Here is a 19,795-nt window from a genome sequence, read left to right on the forward strand (position 1 = left end):
GGTGTTACAGCCAACAAAATCTTATGAACTGGTTGTCAAGGACTGGTTAATATCTGTGAGTTGGAAATGTGGTTAAAGTCTCTTAGGTTCCTTATTTAGGAACAGGAGAGAGAAAAGAGAAGTTAGGGAGGGAACTGATCCCTGCTACTATTCCAGATGATTCCATCAGTAATCTGAAAAAGTTATTCTTATATTCATAAGCTTAAAGTCAGGGTCTCTGCTCTGCTGCTTCTGCTAAGTTGCTTCAGTCGTGTCCGACTCTGCATGACCCCATAGATGGCAGCCCAACAGGCTCCCCGTCCCTGGGATTCTCCAGGCAAGAACACTGGAGTGGGTTGCCATTTCCTTCTCTAATGCATGAAAGTGAAAAGTGAAAGTGAAGTCGTTCAGTCATGTCCAACTCTTTGTGACCCCATGGACTGTAGCCCACCAGGCTCCTCCGTCCATGGGATTTTCCAGGCAAGAGTACTGGAGTGGCCTTCTACCTTGTCATTGCCTTCTCCCTCTGCTCTGAGTTTATCTTATTTTTATATTTATTTGCCTGTTCAGTCATTCATTAATTCAACTAACAGTTTTTTGAGTGTCTCTTAGGGCTGGATACCAAAAAAGAGATGAATACTCCAGTCCTTCATTTGAATAGCTCAGTCTTAAGGAAGAAAAGAGACATAAAAGATTGTTGCACAACAAAAATGAAAAAAAAAAAAAAGATTATAATAAAAGCAGCAATATGTACTTGCTACCAGACATAGCTTTACTGAGGTCACAGAGTAACAAGGTGAGGTCGCAAAGTAAACAAGGCTTTTGGATTCAATACCAGGCAGTTTGACTTCTTAGCTGTTTGTTAAGTGTGCTCTAAGGCCTCTTGATAAAATACTCCAACACTTGGACATTTAGGGGAGCTGAATCACAGAGGCACTGAGTGTCAGATGCTTACTTCACATGAGGCCTTACTAATTTTTCATTTTTTAATTTCCTCTTCAGACTCTACTCAGAATAGAATTCATAGTCATCTATAATGTGACTTGCCTAATAATATCCACAGCCAAAGCTGTTCAGACACAAACTCTAAGATCATTAGTATCACCCTCTGTCTTCTCAGCCTTGGTTGGTAGTTTCTCCCCATTTTGAAATCTATTTTCACCAAGAAGTCATTCCTGGAATTACTTTTCTTGTTGTTTGTAATATAGCATTATGAAAGCGACCCACATCGGGTAGACGTATTGACTAGCATAATCATCAAGTAAATAAACATCAATGGTATTAGTACGGATTAACCAGTATAATTCATTGCTTCAAGTTCATTTAGAGATTTCTTCATAAACAAAACTAAAGTGATGGTGGTGGTAATAATGATGAAAGTAAAAGCTAGTTTACTGAGCTATCCCTAGCATTTTACCTATGTGCTAACACATTTGTATTCTTAAGAGCCCTATATGGTCAGTACTGTTATTATCCCAATTTTCTGGATAAGAAAACTGCTAAGTAACAGAACTAAGTTGCTAAGAATCCAGGCTTGCCAGGCTCCAAGATCTGTGCTCTAGCAACTGAAGTATACTGCATTCTCCACGGTACTTCCAGCAAATCCTATCTGTTTAGATCCATGAGAATCCTGACTTATGATACTCTAGGCTTTAGGAAACCATATATATTAAATTATACTGTTGTATTATGCACACCTAAATGCATTATTTCCTGTCTTCTGTGGTACGTGGAAACGTTCCAAAAGCTATCATTTGGAACATGACGATTGTAGTTCTATTTTCTCTGCCTTATTAAGACTCAAGATGGAATGACTGATGTAATCCAGACCGGGAAGAGAAGTGGTATGTTATTTCTGTGTCTGACATTTTATTAGATAGAGGAGATAGATGAGCTAAGGCTGCAGGGCGGTGAGAGTGCTTCATAGGCCGTACAGTAAAGTCAACATTGTGTGCGGGGCAGAGAGCGCTAGACTAGGAAGACCGGCTTTAATTATTCCAACTCTTTCAGTTATTAGTTGCATTTCAGAAGGGATTTAATATAGTGTAGGGCACATGGTTGACTATTAATCAGGTCATATTTCTTCTCTTAAAGACAGAAACTTCAGGTATCTGTTTCTATCTATGCTAGAAGCTAGAAGAGCTCTCCTGAGCAAAAAAGAATATTAGCATCTTGCTTTTTCAGACCCCTCCTGTTCCCTCCTTTGACTTTCTGAATTTGGTCCTCTTGTTGCTCTTCAGTAATTTTATCTTCACTCAGAGATTAAAAGAATGAGAAGATTAAACATGGCAATAAATTAATCCCCTCATATTCTCCATGAAGTCTTTTATTCAAGTAAAATAAAATAAAATTAAAAGTTGAAATACTGAGTCTAGCATCACACATCTTTGATTATTTATCTTCTCTAACCCTCAGTTACCTTCTTTATCAAATGGAAATTTTTTATTCATTTAGCACATACTTTACTAGGCATCTGTTGTGTAGGAGGAAGTATAGGAGCAAGGTGCTGATTTTACATTGATGAAGAAAATCCATCGTCCTATTTTCATAGAGCTCACAGTCTAGTGATTGTGTAGCTTCAACCTCCAAGAGTGTTATAAGAATTAATGACAAGATAGGTCACGTTTTGCCACCACATCTGGCACTAACTAATACCATAATACATTTCAACGGATAATATTTATAAAAAATTTTTATGTGGATTTGTGGGGTTCAGTTCTTTTTAGCTTGTTTATATTAATATATTTGTCTCCAAAAGTATGTTCCAGAGGGAAACCATCATACTCTTCAGTAGCTCCATGCAGCATCTTGAAAAGCTGAGAGAGTAGAAAAAGGCACAGACTGGATTCTTATGCAGTTATAAGCCTTCTCATGGGCTTCTGGCTTCTAGGTCAGGGATGACAGTAAAAAAATTCATGTGGGAAACATTTTCCTGGTTTCCTTTTATAGCTGAGAAAAAAATTTCAGTCATTTCTCTATGATATGTGAAGAATTTGTTTATAACATATCAAGTCCAATGTGCTTTTGAACTGAGAATAGTCACTCATGTGATGAGTACCAGGAAAGCTGGAAGCCAGTGTTACAATAGCTGTTCTTGGATATGCAGTGTGTTAGATGTTGAAGGAGACTGCATCACGAAGGAAGCATTTAGGCTTTTAGATCATACTTACTGGGTTAGAGCAAATCTTGTGTATTTGCTTACCCATCCACACTTTATTTATTTTTGTCAATTGAGGTACAGTTGTCCATGTCTTGATCAATCTTACAATTCTATTTGCTCGTATTATTTCTCATAACTGCTTTGTTGTTATCATTATTACTTTGCTCACAGCCCCCTTTTATTTAGGGTTGATCTGACTTTTTTAGGCCCTCAGATGTAGTTAATTTATAGGAAGTAGAAAAGAGCGTGGTGAAACATACCTTGTAGCTTCCTGGAAGTGAGAAATTCGCATCTCTTCCCGAGCCCTGTCCATGACTGATTTTTGGCACAACACCGGCCAGCAGTTTTGTTGCTGTAGGACTGCATCATTACGGTGCAAGAGCAGTCAGCAAGTTCTGCTGATTGATAGCTCAGTTCATGTTTAAAGGAAATCTTACACTGAGCCCCCAGAAGACAATGTGATTAAATCTCAGCTTCTTTCTCCTTTACTGGGATGCTAGTGTGGGGGTTCTGAATTAATTTCAAAATGCATTAGCATATAATTACCATGTAGACTGGAATGAGACTTTCTAGACTATTGGCTTTCCCTAAGCAATTAGTCCCAGAAAATACCCAGGCCCGGGCATGGTGCAGTCTTGTGAATATAGGATTTATTTATAATCTTCCCTACAGGGCAAGTGTGGGAAGAGAGCTGATAGTGCCATGCGGGGATTGGAATGATTTGTCAGGTGAGGGAAGCAGCCAGAAGGAACAGCGTGGGTGGCATTTGGAAGTGTGCAGTGGATGGGCTTGTGTGTCTGGCTCCCACACACTTCAAGACAGAGGAAGTTCATTCCCTTTGTGACATTTACCTGTAGCCCCTAAATTAAATCTTGTTATTTTTGTATGTGTATAATAGGTTTATTTAAGAACCATTGAAAATAAAAAGTATGAATACTACCTATATTTGCTAAGAATAAAGACATAGAACTATAGGTAAACTCAGATCTTTTTGTTTAGTAATACTTATGTTAATAAGAGGAAAAAACTGAAATCATTAAATGACTGACTCAGGTACGTGTAGGTGCTTTATGACAAACTCCTGTCTGAGGGTGCTCACTACCACACCAGTCCAAAAGGTTAATCCTTGACTTGTTGCCAGTGAGTTATTTTTGAAATCTTTTGGAAGACTTAGATGTGATTTAGAAGTACACTATAGTGAATAAATTACTAGGTTTTAGACATCTATAGATAAGATTCTACTTTATAGTCAAAAGTTTCCATCATCTTATACTGGGTCCTTTAGATTATTACCATACAAATGAATGTAATTTTCTAAAGTATGCTTCTTAATGCATTAATTATGCCCTAAGAGATCTCACAGAATAAAATATCCCATTGTGGAAACACTAGTTTGAGGACCAGAAAGAAGAGTAAAGGATTTCAAAATTGCAGTAAAATGATTTTTCCAACAGTTTTATTAACAGAAATAGGTTTATGACAGCTAAAAATACAAAAATAAATTGATAAACATTTGTTATTGTGGCAATAGTGTCAAAATACATCAAATTTTGCGTTTTAAATGTGATTTATTGTATGTATTATATCTCAATAAAGCTGCTAAAAAATGAGTTGATCGTCCTGACCGAAACTATAAGGAAGTCCTGAATATAACCTCACATATGCAAAGCTGAAGTTACCCCATTTTCTGACTCTTAAAATTATATGTGGTGTTGGCTGAGTGGTCAGCTTCACACACAAAGTTGTCCTGGGATCCCAGAGGTGTGTATGTTTTTCCTTTCTTTCAAGTGCAGTCTCCCTTGTCATTAAAACATTGTAACTCATACTTATCATATTTTGCTTAATTACCTTCCCTAAGTAATCCATTGTATTACATCCAAATTAAGTTACAAAAAGATGAGTTTATTAAAAGAAATCAGAGGTAGGGGAGGTATACTGGGAATTTAGTTGACACTGAGCATGTATAATCTTCTAGGCTTTGCTAAATTCTTTACAAGCATTCTCTCTTTTTTAAACAAAAGTAGATGCTATTTTAGTACCCATTTTACAGATAAGGAAACTGAAACATGAGGAGCAGAATCAACATGAAAACACTGACTTTTCAGACTCTAAAGGCTATGTTCTTTAGTTCTGGGTGGATAATGATTCTGGAAGATAATCATGAATTTCTCATCATTTTGTAGTTTTGGTTGATCTATATTAACCCAGTGCTAGTTTAGAATATCTGAGATAATTTTTCATGATACAGTACCCTGTTACTCTTTTTATCTTCTTAAAATTTAATGCCACTTGGAATTCATTAAAAGAAGACTGCAGTCAGTGAAATTACACCTATCTCTCAAGAACCAAAGAAGAAAAATAATCTTTTTTTTTTGAGGTTGTTCTTGCCTGATTTGAGAGCTCCTCTATGCTTCATAACTTAAGAGCTTTCACCCTCAGTGCCATTATAGAGTTAAAATTTTATTTCGGCTGTAAGAAATAGTTTGTAAAACCTTACTCATATTGGGTGGCCTGCTTCTTTTCTGTGTTTCCTGGAGTGAAGTCTTTGAGCTCTCCTCTTGCCATTTTTGTTTCTGTCTCTGGCTGGTTGGGGGAAGTGTTTTGAATTATACGGTTGTACATTATTATCTTTATACTGCTTAAGTATTTAGGCTAAAACTCTATATTCTTACTGATCTTTTGGAGGAATGCAATTATTTAATTTTTATTTTCGCAGTCCTCAATATTGCTCCACAAAAGCTTTAAGTGGGATCACTACAGTGAGCCACATTGTCTTAAAATTAGGGAGGGAAAGTGGCATGAAAAAAAGAGTAAAAATGAAGATGTTCAAAGGAACTCAATTACCGTGGAAGCTTATAAAAGGCAGAGGAATGTACGCAGGGGAAGAAAGGTGCCATTTGGAAGGAATAAGTGGGTTTCAGCAGTGATTCTCCAGACTCTCCTTTCTGCAGTTTTCCCTCGGACTCACACATTCCATATCAGGGTAGCTAGTTGTCCAGGCTTCTGGTCCCTCCTTTTACCAGTTTCTTCCCCACTCACTTCCAGCCCCACTCATGGTCATGCTGAGATGCAGGCTGGAAAGATATGCTCTTAGGTTATGGAGAAGTGCTTCCTTATGTCAGCCTCATCACATATTTTTTTTTTTTCTATATTTTGCTTTGTGTGCTAAGTTGTTTCAGTCACATCTGACTCTTTACAGTCCTCTGGACTGTAGCCCGCCAGGCTCCTCTGTCCATGGGATTCTTACAGTTAAAATTTCTTACAGTCACCGTGCAGGCTTTTTATTTAATTACTTATTTATTTATTTTGCAGTTTGAATCTCTGGTGATTTATGACATTGTTCTTTGTTGTTGGATCTGACTCTTTGTAACCCCATGGATTGCAGCATTTCAGGCTTCCCTATCCTCCACTGTCTCCTGGAGTTTGCTCAAGTTCATGTCCATTGAGTCAGTGATGCTATCTAACCATCTCATCCTTATGACATTATTTCATCACAGATTGCTGTAAGGATAACCACTATTCACCCATGAGGTGTTCCAAATTTAGTCATAAATTTTCAGGAATGAGATACTTTATGTTCTCTCAAAATGAGTCAAAAAGTCATCAATCTGCATATTTACAATATTTAAGCAACGTGAAGGATAACTAAAAGATCAAGAATTTAAAATGGCATTATGCTCAAGACCATGTAATTTTAAGGCACAAAGCTTGAAAGAAAAGTGTTAATGTAATTCTTATTCCAGGTTTGACTTACTAACAATATCAAACACCTCCTTGAACTCATCACAAACATGGGTCACGTACGTGTGTTTTAATTTTAGTTTGTAAGTGAAGTGAAAGTTGCTCAGTCGTGTCCAACTCTTTGTGACCCCATGGACTATACAGTCCATGGAATTCTCCAGTCCAAAATACTAGGGTGGGTAGCCTTTCCCTTCTTCAGGGGAATCTTCCCAACGGTCTCCCACATTGCAGGCAGATTCTTTACCAGCTGAGCCACAGGGGAAGCTCAAGAATACTGGAGTGAGTAGCCTATCCCTTCTCCAGTGGATCTTTCCAATGCAGGAATCAAACCTGGGTCTCCTGCATTGCAGGTAGATTCTTCACCAACTGAGCTATCAGGGAAGCCCATAGTTTGTAAGAGGTAGGTCTAAAATCAGTAATCCAACCTGAAAATCAGATGTTCCACCCAAAGCAGTAGGCTTGTGCCAACTTCACATCCTGTTAGGAAAAATTGTGCATTATATGTCAACCCCAAACCCCCCATCAGTTTCCCAAAATACAACTAAAGTATTATAGTATAATATATACAAAGATATTGTATATAGGTAACATTAATCCTGTTAGGATGTGAAGTGTGTAATATTACTTCAGAATCACCAAACACTATGGTTGCTAACACACAGTTGCTTTGTATGCACCACCATGGCTTCCATTAGCTCTGCCTACATCTACACTATACATCCTCCTTGTTGACTCTGAGTGTCATAGAACATCTCCCTGTGATTCTTTACTTGAAATGCAACTTTGACCTTTTCCCTCACAGTTTTTTGTTTAAAATCTTTTACTTTGTATTGAGGGGTATAGACACAATTTTTTTTCTTTATAAGATAAGGATTTACTGAAAAATATTATATTGAGAGAGAGAGAGATTCTATGAAGTTTGGATATTAAAAATCAAAAGGTATGGGAAATGTTACCTGGGGAGGTATACCCATATATATTTTCTGCCCTTTAAAAAAAAGTTCTTTTTTTTTAATATCTACAAAGTAAACAGAATAACACAATGAAATTATTTTGTATAGCCATCACATAACTCAACAATTACTAACACTCTGTCCTTCAGGTATCACCTATAGCTTCATATACCCACCCCTACTCAGAATATTTTTTATAGGCATGTGTGTATATGTATATGTGCTAAAATTTACATAACATGAAATCCACAGGCTTTATCTATACAATTTTGACAGTTGTGTACACCTGTATTACCCAAACACCTATCTTTTCTCTCTCTGCAGAAACTTTTATGGGGTGTTGATTCAAGTGACTTCCTCATTTTAACTTATTTGTTGTTGTTGTTTTGTAATTGAATTGAATTTGGAGTTCTTTATATGTTCTGGAAATATTCTGGATGCTAGTTCTTTATCAGATAGACACAGCAATGAAAATGTTTTGAAGGCAAGAGAAAAAAATTCTAGTAGCATAGGTAATTGGGGTAGAGTCCTAATCAGATCATGTGTTTGAAAGAAGCAACTATTAAGCTGGCCCTTGCTAGTTTGGGGAAGTCTCGACTTCTAGCATGTACTGATGTTCTTGGAAGAAGGAATCCCAGGTCGCTGTTCACTTGAGATCCTATTTACTCATGTGACTCAGTTCAGTCGCTCAGTTCTGTCCAACTCTTTGCAATCCCATGGACTGCAGCACACCAGGCCTCCTTCTCCATCACCAACTCCTGGAGCCTGCTAAAACTCATGTCCATCAAGTCGGTGATGCCATCCAACCATCTCATCCTCTGTCATCGCCTTCTCCTCCTGCCTTCAATCTTTCCCAGCATCAGGGTCTTTTCCAACGAGCAGATAACCCACAAATTGCAGAACAATTATACCAAAGAAATTCTTGGAAAGAAATTCTCTCACTGTTAAGACAGTTCTAGGACCCAAAACAGATTTCCCAACCTGGAGATCTGGCAAAGGGACTGAGAACCCCCAGGGAATTTGACTTTGGAGGCTAGTGGGATTTGATTATAGAACTTCCACAGGACTGGGGAAACAGACTCTTGGAGGGCACAAACAAAAGCATGTGAGCACCAGAACCCAGGACAAAGGAGCAGTGTACCCACAGGAGACTGAGCCAGACTTGCCTGTGAGTATCCAGGAGTCTCTGGTGGAGGCATGGGTTGACAGTGGCCTGCTGCAGGGTTGGGGCACTGAATACAACAGTGCGGGCATAAGTCCTTTTGAAGGAGGTTGCCATTACGCCTACCATAGTTTAGCCTCAGGCCAAACAACAGGAAGGGAACACAGGCCTGAACATCAACAGGAAATTGGATTAAAGATTTGCTTAACATGGCCCTGCCCATCAGAATAAGACCCAGATTCCCCCACAGTCAGTCTCTCCCATCAGGAAGCTTCCCCAAGCCTCTTATCCTTATCCATCAGAGGGCAGACAATATGAATACCACAAGTACAGAAAACTAACCAAACTGATCACATGGATCACAGCCTTGTCTAACTCAGTGAAATGAGCCATGCTGTGTAGGGCCACCTAAGACGGATGGATTATGGTGGAGAGTTCTGACCAAATATGGTCCACTGGAGTAGGGAATAGCAAACCACTTCAGTATCTTGCCTTGAGAACCCCTTGAGCAGTATGAAAAGGCAAAAAGATATGACACTTATGTGACATTAATAGAGATAGGATGTAATGCCTCAGCATCCTAGGAAAGAATGACTCCTCTGCAATATTAATGAGCCCTTAGAAGTAGATTATACTTTTGACTCCATTCATGCATTCCTTTCTATGCCCTGCAGATAATACAAAGTTAGCCACAGATACCTATTTCATTTGGTCAAGTGAACCAGCCTATAGCAACTAGGGCAGCTTCCATAGAAACACTAAGAATCAGAGCAACGTGTGTGTGTGCTGCATGCTAAGTCACTTCAGTCGTGTCTGACTCTTTGCAACCCAGTGGACTGTAGCCCGCCAGGCTCCTCTGTCCATGGGATTCTCCAGGCAAGAAGACTGGAGTGGTTTGTTGTGCCCTCCTCTAGGGGATCAGAGCAACACATAAACATATTTCTCTGCTCACTTCCTTGAAGTCAATATTTTTCTATAGTGTTAGGGTATAGAATTCAAAGGAGTATCTTTTACTATTTTCCCAGTATATCAAATTTAGAGAGATGTGAACTACAAGCTATTATACTTTGCCTTCAAGAAAGTATTTCGATTTAATTCATTCTGTTTGAGAGAAAATAAATCTCTCATGCTTTAGCCTTGTAAACGAATGTGTTCCTTTGGGAACATTATACTTTACAAGAAACAGATTAAATGAAGTCGTGGAAGACCTTATTTCAGCACTGTGTTCGTTAAACTTAGTCCTTAAAACCTGTTCCTTTGCTCAAACTATTAAGTTATTAGAGCTTGACATGTATTATTTTGTCTTTTGAGGGAAAGAAATCAATGTGAAATTTATTCAGAAATACTTTTTCATTCCAGTGAAATTGTGTTTTCATGTGAGTGGCAGTCATCATCCCTGTTCCCTTCTTGCCTTGCTGCCCCTTTCTTCCCTTCAGTTCTCCCATCTGCAAAATTGAAAGCAGTGATTTGGAAAGTGAGGATGGTTTTTCACGGGGGCTAGTGACCAAGATTTTTGGAAGAGAAAAAGTCTCTTTTGAACAGGACTTTGTTACCTCTATTCTGTTAGTCTATACCCCACCCCCAAAGCTATCTGCATGGTTCCTAGGAAGAGGCCTACAGTTTCCTGCCTGCATATCTTTTCATATACGAGAATAGCCTTTCCACAGTCCTGGTGTTCTTAGTGCCCCTCTGTTCACCCTAGGCCTGCTAGGATTCCACAAGACCCACCCACCCACCTCCAAGAAAAGATGATCATCTCTTGCTTTATGTCCGCATCCATCACATGGCAATACATTTATCTGTGTCCAAGACCCTGTCATTTACCAGGTGTATGTGTGCAAAGAACCTTATCTGACCAAGTAAAAGCAATTCCAGTGAAGTGACTTTCAGAGAATGAGTATCTAGGACATACTTCACGCTCAATACATGGCAGCTGTGGTGATGATGGTAATGAAAATTCCTGTTTCCTCATCACTTGCACAATGGCTGTTGAATAAGTGAATAAATTGATAGGTATGGCACATATCTATTATACTTTTATTGGAATATTTCTTGGTCTGGAATTTCTATTTTGTGAGGCCCTGTTAATTGGATTTAAAATTTCATAGGATTAAAAACAACAACCAACTGTATAGCACATGGAACTCGGCTCAATGTTATGTGGCAGCCTGGATGGGAAGGGAGTTTGGGGGAGAATGGATACATTTGTATGTATGGCTGAGTCCCTTCACTGTTCACTTGAAACTATCACAGCATTGTTAATCAATCAGCTATATCCCAATACAAAATCAGAAGTTTTAAAAAATAGACAGGAAAAGTTGCTTATCCTCTGACTTTTACCCCCTATCTCCATACCTTTAGGAGTGGTTTCTAATTATTAATAGGACAGGCTTTTAGACTCAAACAGATTTGGCTCTAAATACTGTGGTCAGGTTCCTAAAACTCATTAAGTCTCAATTTCTCCATCTGTAAAATGAGGTAGTAATGCATTTCTCTATTGATTTGTGTGAAAGAATGTATTTAAGGCATGTGTGTATGTGTGTATATGCATGTGTAGTGTATGTGCTTTATATGCTGTGAGCACTTATAAGTGGTATTGTTACAAAGTAGTTATAAAATATCAATATAAAAACACTGGCTATCACCTTAAATCCCACCAGTCAAAGATACCATCATCATTGACAGTTGAGATCCTTACAGAGCTTTCTTTAGACTTGGACAGAAATTTTTACATAAACAAAAATAATATGACAAATAGGTTACATTGTGTTTGGTCATATTCACTTTATAAAGTTATCTTTATATGGCAATGGATTTAGATCTGTATCATTCTCCTTTTGGAGAAGGCAATGGCACCCCACTCCAGTACTCTTGTCTGGACAGAGGAGCCTGGTGGGCTGCAGTCCATGGGGTCGTGAAGAGTCAGACACAACTGAGCGACTTCACTTTCACTTTTCACTTTCATGCATTGGAGAAGGAAATGGCAGCCTGCTCCAGTGTCCTTGCCTGGAGAATCCCAGGGACGGGGGAGCCTGGTGGTGGGCTGCCATCTATGGGGTCGCACAGAGTCGGACACAACTGAAGCGACTTAGCAGCAGCAGCATTCTCCTTTACCTCCTTTTAATGACACTTTACCTCCATTTATTGATGTATGAAGACAAATATAATAAACCTTTTGTTGATGAATGTCTAGTTTTTCCTATTATAAGTTATGGCCCTTATAAGTATTTTGACATCTTTGTCTTTAATCTTTTGGGGATAAATTCTTAAAAGTGGAAGTGCTAGATCAAAAATTAAACCATAAGAAGACCCATCAAGTTATGAACACTTAGGATTTGTTTGTTTTCTACATCTATGTTAAAGTCAATAAGAGTGTTTATTAAAGAAAAAAGTTAACCTATAGATAATGTTTGCAAATGTAAAGTTTAGAATATATTTAAAAGTGAATTAGGGAGGACTCTCAGATTTCATCAGCAATTTCAGTTACCTGACTTATAACTCAATTGTAATAATTTATTACTATTCATAATAAATCATACTACTTAATAAAAGCATGGGTAAAGGGTGTGTTGTTGAGTATATTTTAACATGATATTCAAACCTCAGGCAAACCTGTTGCTTGAACTAAATTTTAATTTTTGTATAATTAATATTTCTAATCTAAGCTTAGAAATCAAAGCTAATTAACTTTTACTTCCAATTTGCTACATTTTTGAATAGACTTAATTGAGCTACTTACTCTCCAGTATAAATTTATATTCATGTTCAATTTAATTATGGAAAATTGAGTAATTGAAACCTATCTCTTCATGATATTTTTGAATAATTTTATCGAAACAAATCTCATTAAGGACCTCTAAAGTGAAAGTTTATGTAGTATAACAAAAGGATTTCTGTTTATTTTTGCTGAATTGTTGCTGGATTAACCCTAATTCTACTTCTTCTATAAACTACACATGAAATATTACAATTAAGTATTCGATCTCTAGTATCTAAATATAGACAGTTTACCTGAAATTAGTGTTCACCACCACTCCTCTTCCCCCTTGACCGCCCCCTCCCCCGGCTCAGCTATAGTAGCAGAAACCAGCTCGTGATGGAAAATATGGATCAAAATGAAAACCTATTATGTCCTTGTTGGCCAAAAAAAAGTTTGTTCAGGCTTTTTATACTATTTATAAGTTTTACAAATACAGATGTTTCTTATTTGGGGCTATTGTTTTCAGTATCTAGAACATTGTTAAGTTTTTCCTGAATGCCATTTCATTCAGCTGAAAGTTCAGAACCTTGGAAGATGAGCTATGATAAAGTATTTGTGTCATTCTGGGACCAAGGATAATGGAACTGAGACAGAAGTTACTGACCCTGTGGAGGATTTCAGAAAGGCCTTTTGTCAGTAGTCAGAGGGCTTCCCAGGGGATGCAGTGGTAAAGAATCTGCCTCCCAATGCAGGAGACACAGGAGACGTGGGCTCAATCCCTGAGTCAGGAAGATCCCCTGGAATAGGAATGGCAACCTGTTCCAGTATTCTTGCCTAGAAAGTTCCATGGACAGAGGAGTCTGGTGGGCTATATGTAGCCCATGGGGTCACAAAGAGTTGGACATGACTGAATGATTGAACATGCACACACCCAGTAATTAGGAAAGACAAACACAGATGAAAAAAACAGAATTATAGGTCAAGAGTATGAAAATCTCATTTATACAGAAAGCCTTTTCCTTTGTCTTTTTTTCCCTTCTGAATGCCAAGGTAAATTACTGTGTGTCTGAAAGAGTTTAAGACTAGGAGATAGAGTCACACTTGGATGTATAAATTAATGAAGTCTCTGATAGTGTATTGGTAGAGACTTTTCATTGGTAAAGAACAGAAATTAGCTCAAGACAATTTAACTCAAAGAAGGGGAATTTTTTGGAATGGTATGTGTGTCCCTCCTAGAACCTGAAGATCAGGATGCCTGGGGGCCTTAGAAGGTGATGGCTTTTCCTCTCCCTTTATCCATGTGGCATATTATGGCTACATGAGGCTAAAAGAGAAATAGAGAATTGTTGCGTGTGGTTTAGCCCTAGTTTAAACACCTCTCAGAGGAGAGAATCCTGATGGTCCTGGCCTGTGTCATATGTCTCCCAGTTTTAGCCTGAAGTGGCATGACAAGCAATACTAACTTGACTGTCAATCATGATGGATGGTGTTCGTGATGGGAAGGTTTGAAGGACCATCCCTTCTAAAGAAAAGTGGTTGTATGCTGTCAACAACCCCCCAAATCTCTACTACATCCCCAGTCTGGTCTGGCTTTCTCACGTAGTAATATGGAAATCAAGATGAAGTGGCATAAAATATACTTCCAATAGTCATGGCTGATTGAATGTGGGAAAAATTATTTATCATCCAAACTGGGTTACATTTGAGAGAAGGCACACTATAAATAGTGGGAACAATATGTATGAATTGGATTGTCCCAGATTTTAAAATATGGTTACCCTTGAATGCAAGAGTTGTACATCTCAGATTTTAACATAATAAATAGATTATTTAGAGGCAGTTGGAATACCAAGTCAGTACTAAGAGTTCTTTCTACCATTATTAGATAGTATCAAAAATAAAGATATATCTAAATAATTTATTATTCTTTCCATATATCATTGAGTCACTTTTGAAAGGAGAAACTTTGGGAAAGCACTTAGTTTCTCTACTTCTCAGTTTACTGGAAGTAAATGGAAAATAATATCTTTTCCAATTTCTAGATAATCTGAATGATCACTTACATTCTGAAAGGATGAAATATTTTAATTGTTTTCCTTTGGCTTGGGTTAGAAAAAAGTTTAAAAGGTGGTCAATGTTTGTTTATTTCTATAATGAAAAAGTTGTAGTAAGCATATATTATTGTTCAGGGTGCAGCTTGTTTACACAAGAAGAAAGGTACAGTCTTACGGAACTACATACTGCATTAGGGATTTCAAAAGCCTAACAGAGTTTCCAGGCCCTACCTCTATGCACTTTGATAAAATGCTCGATTCTGACTTGTGTTGCGCTGTATCACGTGTGTGCTGTCATGCCCAACTCTCTGTGCCCCCATGAACTATATCCCATCAATCTCTGTCCATGGGATTCTCCAGGTAAGAATACTGGAGTGGATTGCTATTTCCTCCTCCAGGGGATCTTCCTGACCTAAGGATTGAAACTGCATCCCCTGCATCGGCAGGCAGATTCAATTCTAACTTGTCTATATCAAAATTCCAGGACCTAAGATGGTAGGTGTCCAGCTCAGAGTTTATTTAATAGACACCTTTACAAAGATGACTTTAGAAATCAGCTGAGTTTTATGTGCACCATACAGATGATATGACCTCTAGATGTGCCTTAGGAATACAGGGTTTTCAACTAATATTTAAATCAAGCTCTTGGATGCCAGTTTCATCATCTGATGAAAGTACATAACACCCATCCCTTCTAAGATTTAACTGCGAACCCGTGCATCAAGAGCTTTGCGGCACAGAGTTTGGCACAGAGTAAGCACTCAGTGACTGGTAGCTATTAATAATTAGAATTAACCTGAAGACCTTCCAGGAGGTGTAAAATGCTTTCTTTCCTGTCTACGCTATACTTGGAAGATACTCTTTATCTATTGTTTAAACAACAGAAAACAGCAGCTTCTCAGAAACAGGATAAGTGACAACCTAAAGTTAATTTGCATAAAATGCATCATATTCTTTCTAATTACTTACTGAATTTTCTCTGGAGTGTGTTTCCTTAGAGATAAGGAAATATAAAGGTCACTTATGTTGTTGGAAGCTGTATACCTTTTATTTACATAGTGAAGTTGCTTTCTAAACAATTAAATCTAGAGAACACAAAAGAGATCTTCCTCTCCTGAAACTCAGAGGACTGCTAATGTGTAATTTGTGAAGCCAGAAAGAGGCTTTGTCTTGGATTTTTTTTATCCAAAGATCTGCATTTTCTTTTTACATTTAATCCTGTAAAATCAAGTTTCACTCTATCTTCAGTTTCCCATTCTGTTCCCAGTTTTCCACTGAGTAGCAGAGTCTCTCCAGAGGCCCCTGAACATTGGCAGGGAGCAGCTGCCTTAGCAGTAAATGCCACAGTTGTTGGCACTGGAAAAACATCGCCAGCAAGCAAGCTGCCTTGCTGTTCTACTGCCAGGGCCTCTGAATATTCAGAAACAGCACCATGAAAGACATACAACTTCAGATTTACGCTTAGGTAAATTAAAATTAATGACTTGGTTTCTTCGTTTGGGCTGTGATTTTTCCTTCTAGTGCCATGAGTTCTATTCTATCAAAATGGAGAATCGCAACTAAAAAAAAAAGGCATATACATAAACAGGAAACAGCTCAATTTTCTATTTGCTCAAGTTTTTGCTAATAAAAAAATTTTTTTTTTTTAAACGTCAATTGTGTTGAGGGTTAGAGCCCACCTCAGAGACAGCATACCAGCAGCTGAGTAATGAAAGTGTTCCTTTCACTCAGGGATCTGTGAGTCAGTGCATCCTCACTGAGCCGCCACTGTAAGCTATGTGTGAAAGCTGGGGAATACATAGAAGGGGATGCAGGTTCTTACCCTCAAGGAGTTTAGCGCTGTTCAGTTACTGTCGTGTGCCTGCGCCGATGCTCTCTACCTGACAGTGGTTGGCTTTACCATGTGGGTGCAGTACAAGTGTAATAAGAGAAATTTTTTAAACCTAGTGCCATAGAATTTGGGCTTCTCTGGTGGCTCAGTGATAAAGGACCTGCCTGCCGATGCAGGAGGCACAGGTTCATTCCCTGGTCTTGAAGATCCTTTGGAGAAGGAAATGGCAACCCACACCAATATTCTTGCTGGGAAATCTCATGGACAGAGGAGTCTGGTGGGCTACAGTCCACGGGGCCACAAAAAGTTGGATATGGCTTAGCGACTGAGCACACACGCATGCCACAGAGTTCAAAGACAGGAACGTTGCATAGGTCATGGTTTACGAAACACTTTCTGAAAGCAGAGTTCAGACACGGTGGGGAAGAGTGCCAGGCACTGGTCAGGCATCATCTCAATTTAAAATTGTGATTTAAGCTTTCTTAATTTCAGTTCACTATCCATTAAAGAGATTAAGAAACATAGTTAGCAAAAAAGATGATCATGCTAGACATACTATGTTGTAGCCAAGCTTTGTCACTTAATATATTTTGAATATTTTTATGTCATTAACCATGTTTTTTCACATTACTCTTAATGACTACATGACTTATTTATTTTTCTAATAGCTAAGTTAGGTAAGAAGATGTAAATATAAGAAAAATAAAATCATGAAAGTATTAAGAGAAAGTATATGGATGGTGGGCACTCAAAATTTTTTTTTTTATATTTTCAGAGCAGACAAATTGAGAGGAAGATTAAAGAGATTTCCTGTGTAACCCTTTCCCCCACACTTGCACCGCTTCCCTCATGATCAACATCCCCTTCTGGAGCGGTGCATACATTACAGTTGATGAACCTACACTGACCCATTGTTATCACTCAGAGTTCATAGTTTACATTAGCGCTCACTCTGGGCGTTGTTGTTTGGTTGCCAAGTCACGTCCAACTCTTTTGTGACCCCATGGACTGTAGCCCGCCAGGCTCCTCTGTCCTTGGGATTTCCCAGGCAAGAATATTGGAGCGGGTTGCCATTTCCTTCTCCAGGGGATCTTCCTGAACCAGGGATCAAGCCTGAGGCTCCTGCATTGGCAGCGGATTCTTTACCACTGAACCACCAGGGAAGCCCTTGTATGTTCTATGTGCTGTGTGCTCAGTCGTTCAGTTGTGTCCTCCTCTTTTTAATCCTGTAGACTGTTGCCCGCTAGGCTCCTCTCTCCATTGGATTATCCGGGCAGGAATACTAGAGTGAGTAGCCATTTCCTCCTTCAGGGGATCTTCCTGACCCAGGGATCAAACCTATATCTCCTGTATTTCCAGCACTGGCAGACAAATTCTTTACCACTAAGTCACCATAATGGCATGTATCCATCATCAGAGTACCATACAGAGTTTGGGTATTTTTAAAATTATGTCATATCAAAAAGACAGAAACCTTAATCCCTGATTAAGAATCCACCTGCAATGCAGGAAACCCTGGTTTGATTCCTGGGTCAGGAAGATCCACTTGAGAAGGGATAGGCTACCCACTCCAGTATTCTTGGGCTTTCCTGGTGGCTCAGCTGGTAAAGAATCCACCTACAATTGGGGAGACCTGGATTTGATCCCTGGGTTGGACTGTATAGTCCATGGGGTTGCAAAGAGTAGGACACTACTGAGCGATTTTCACGTTAAGAGAAAAGGTGAGTAGTTTTAATGCTTAAAAGTTAAAAACTCGTTGGATATCAGTTCAGTTCAGTCGCTCAGTTGTGTCCGACTCTTTGTGACCCTATGAGCTGCAGCATGCCAGGCCTCCCTGTCCAACACCAACTCCCGGAGCCTACCCAAACTCATGTCCGTTGAGTCGGTGATGACATCCAACCATCTCATTCTCTGTCGTCCCCTTCTCCTCCTGCCCTCAATCTTTACCAGCATCAGGGTCTTTTCAAATGAGTCAGTTCTTCTCATCAGGTGGCCAAAGTGTTGAAGTTTCAGCTTTAGCATCAGTCCTTCCAATGAATATTCAGGACTGATTTCCTTTAGAACTGACTGGTTGGATCTCCTTGCAGTCCAAGGGACTCTCAAGAGTCTTCTCCAATACCACAGTTCAAAAGCATCAATTCTTCAGCACTAAGCTTTCTTTATAGTCCAACTCTCACATCCATACATGACCACTGGAAAAACCATAGCCTTGACTAGACGGACCTTTGTTGGAAAAGTAATATCTCCGCTTTTTAATATGCTGTCTAGGTTGGTCATAACTTTCCTTCCAAGAAGTAAGCGTCTTTTAATTTAATGACTGCAATCACCATCTTGCAGTGATTTTGGAGCCCCCCAAAATAAAGTCTCTCATTGTTTCCACTGTTTCTCTGTCTATTTGCCATGAAGTGATGGGACCAGATGCCATGATCTTAGTTTTCTGAATGTTGAGCTTTAAGCCAACTTTTTCACTCCAAGATTACTGTAAATAAAATTTAAAGACATTATCTCATTTAATTCTCACAATAATTTTATGTAATAGATGCTTAGATTTGTTTTAAAGAAGAAGAAACTGAGACACAGAGAAATGACAGGGTGATTAGTAGTTTTTTGGGATGCTGATTATCTTGGTGAAGAATAAAAGCTGACAAAATCAGAGACATAATGAAGCAGTGGTTCAAGTTTAGTTTTTGTCACAGCCTTTCATATGAATCCCAGCTTTACCACTTTGAGGTGATGGATGAGCTTCATTTTATGTAGTTAAAAATATTATATCTTCATTCCATCCTTTGAAGCGTTAATTTCTGTATACTTTCTCATAACAGCTGTTAGAACAAAAATGAGACCTTTTTCAAATGTCTTCAGATGCAACAGTTCAGCGGCATCAAGGACAGGCAAGTTAGATGCTAATTACAGAAAACATAAATCCCTTTTTTACCATTGCTTATATAGTATACTATACTATCCCTTAAATAGTAAAAGGTGTCAAGACCTCAGTTAAATAGAGACAATATGACATAGATCACTACTTATTGAAGAGACAAGAGAGAAAAAGCGAAAACTGTGTGAGCTATTATCAAATGGTTGAAATAAAATAAAAGATTGATTGTAGCTGTCATCATAGCTTAGCAATGGGAAAATCTGGAGTGAAGAAATTTAGAATATAAATGTTTTCAGATAGTATTTAGATGAATTCAGTCAAGTTAAAAAATCCCACC

General features: G+C 38.5%; 1 protein-coding gene across 10 annotated transcripts in view; it reads left to right on the top strand.

The window, feature by feature from the left end:
- PATJ (PATJ crumbs cell polarity complex component) overlaps positions 1-19,795 on the top strand; it is a 389,086-nt gene that overhangs the window by 219,909 nt on the left and 149,382 nt on the right. The gene's annotated exons all lie outside the window — the stretch shown is intronic.

The sequence above is a fragment of the Bos grunniens genome, chromosome 3, assembly GCF_055505025.1.
Source record: "Bos grunniens cultivar Pamir isolate PY7600 chromosome 3, Bosgru_T2T1.0, whole genome shotgun sequence".
Lineage (NCBI taxonomy): Eukaryota > Metazoa > Chordata > Mammalia > Artiodactyla > Bovidae > Bos > Bos grunniens.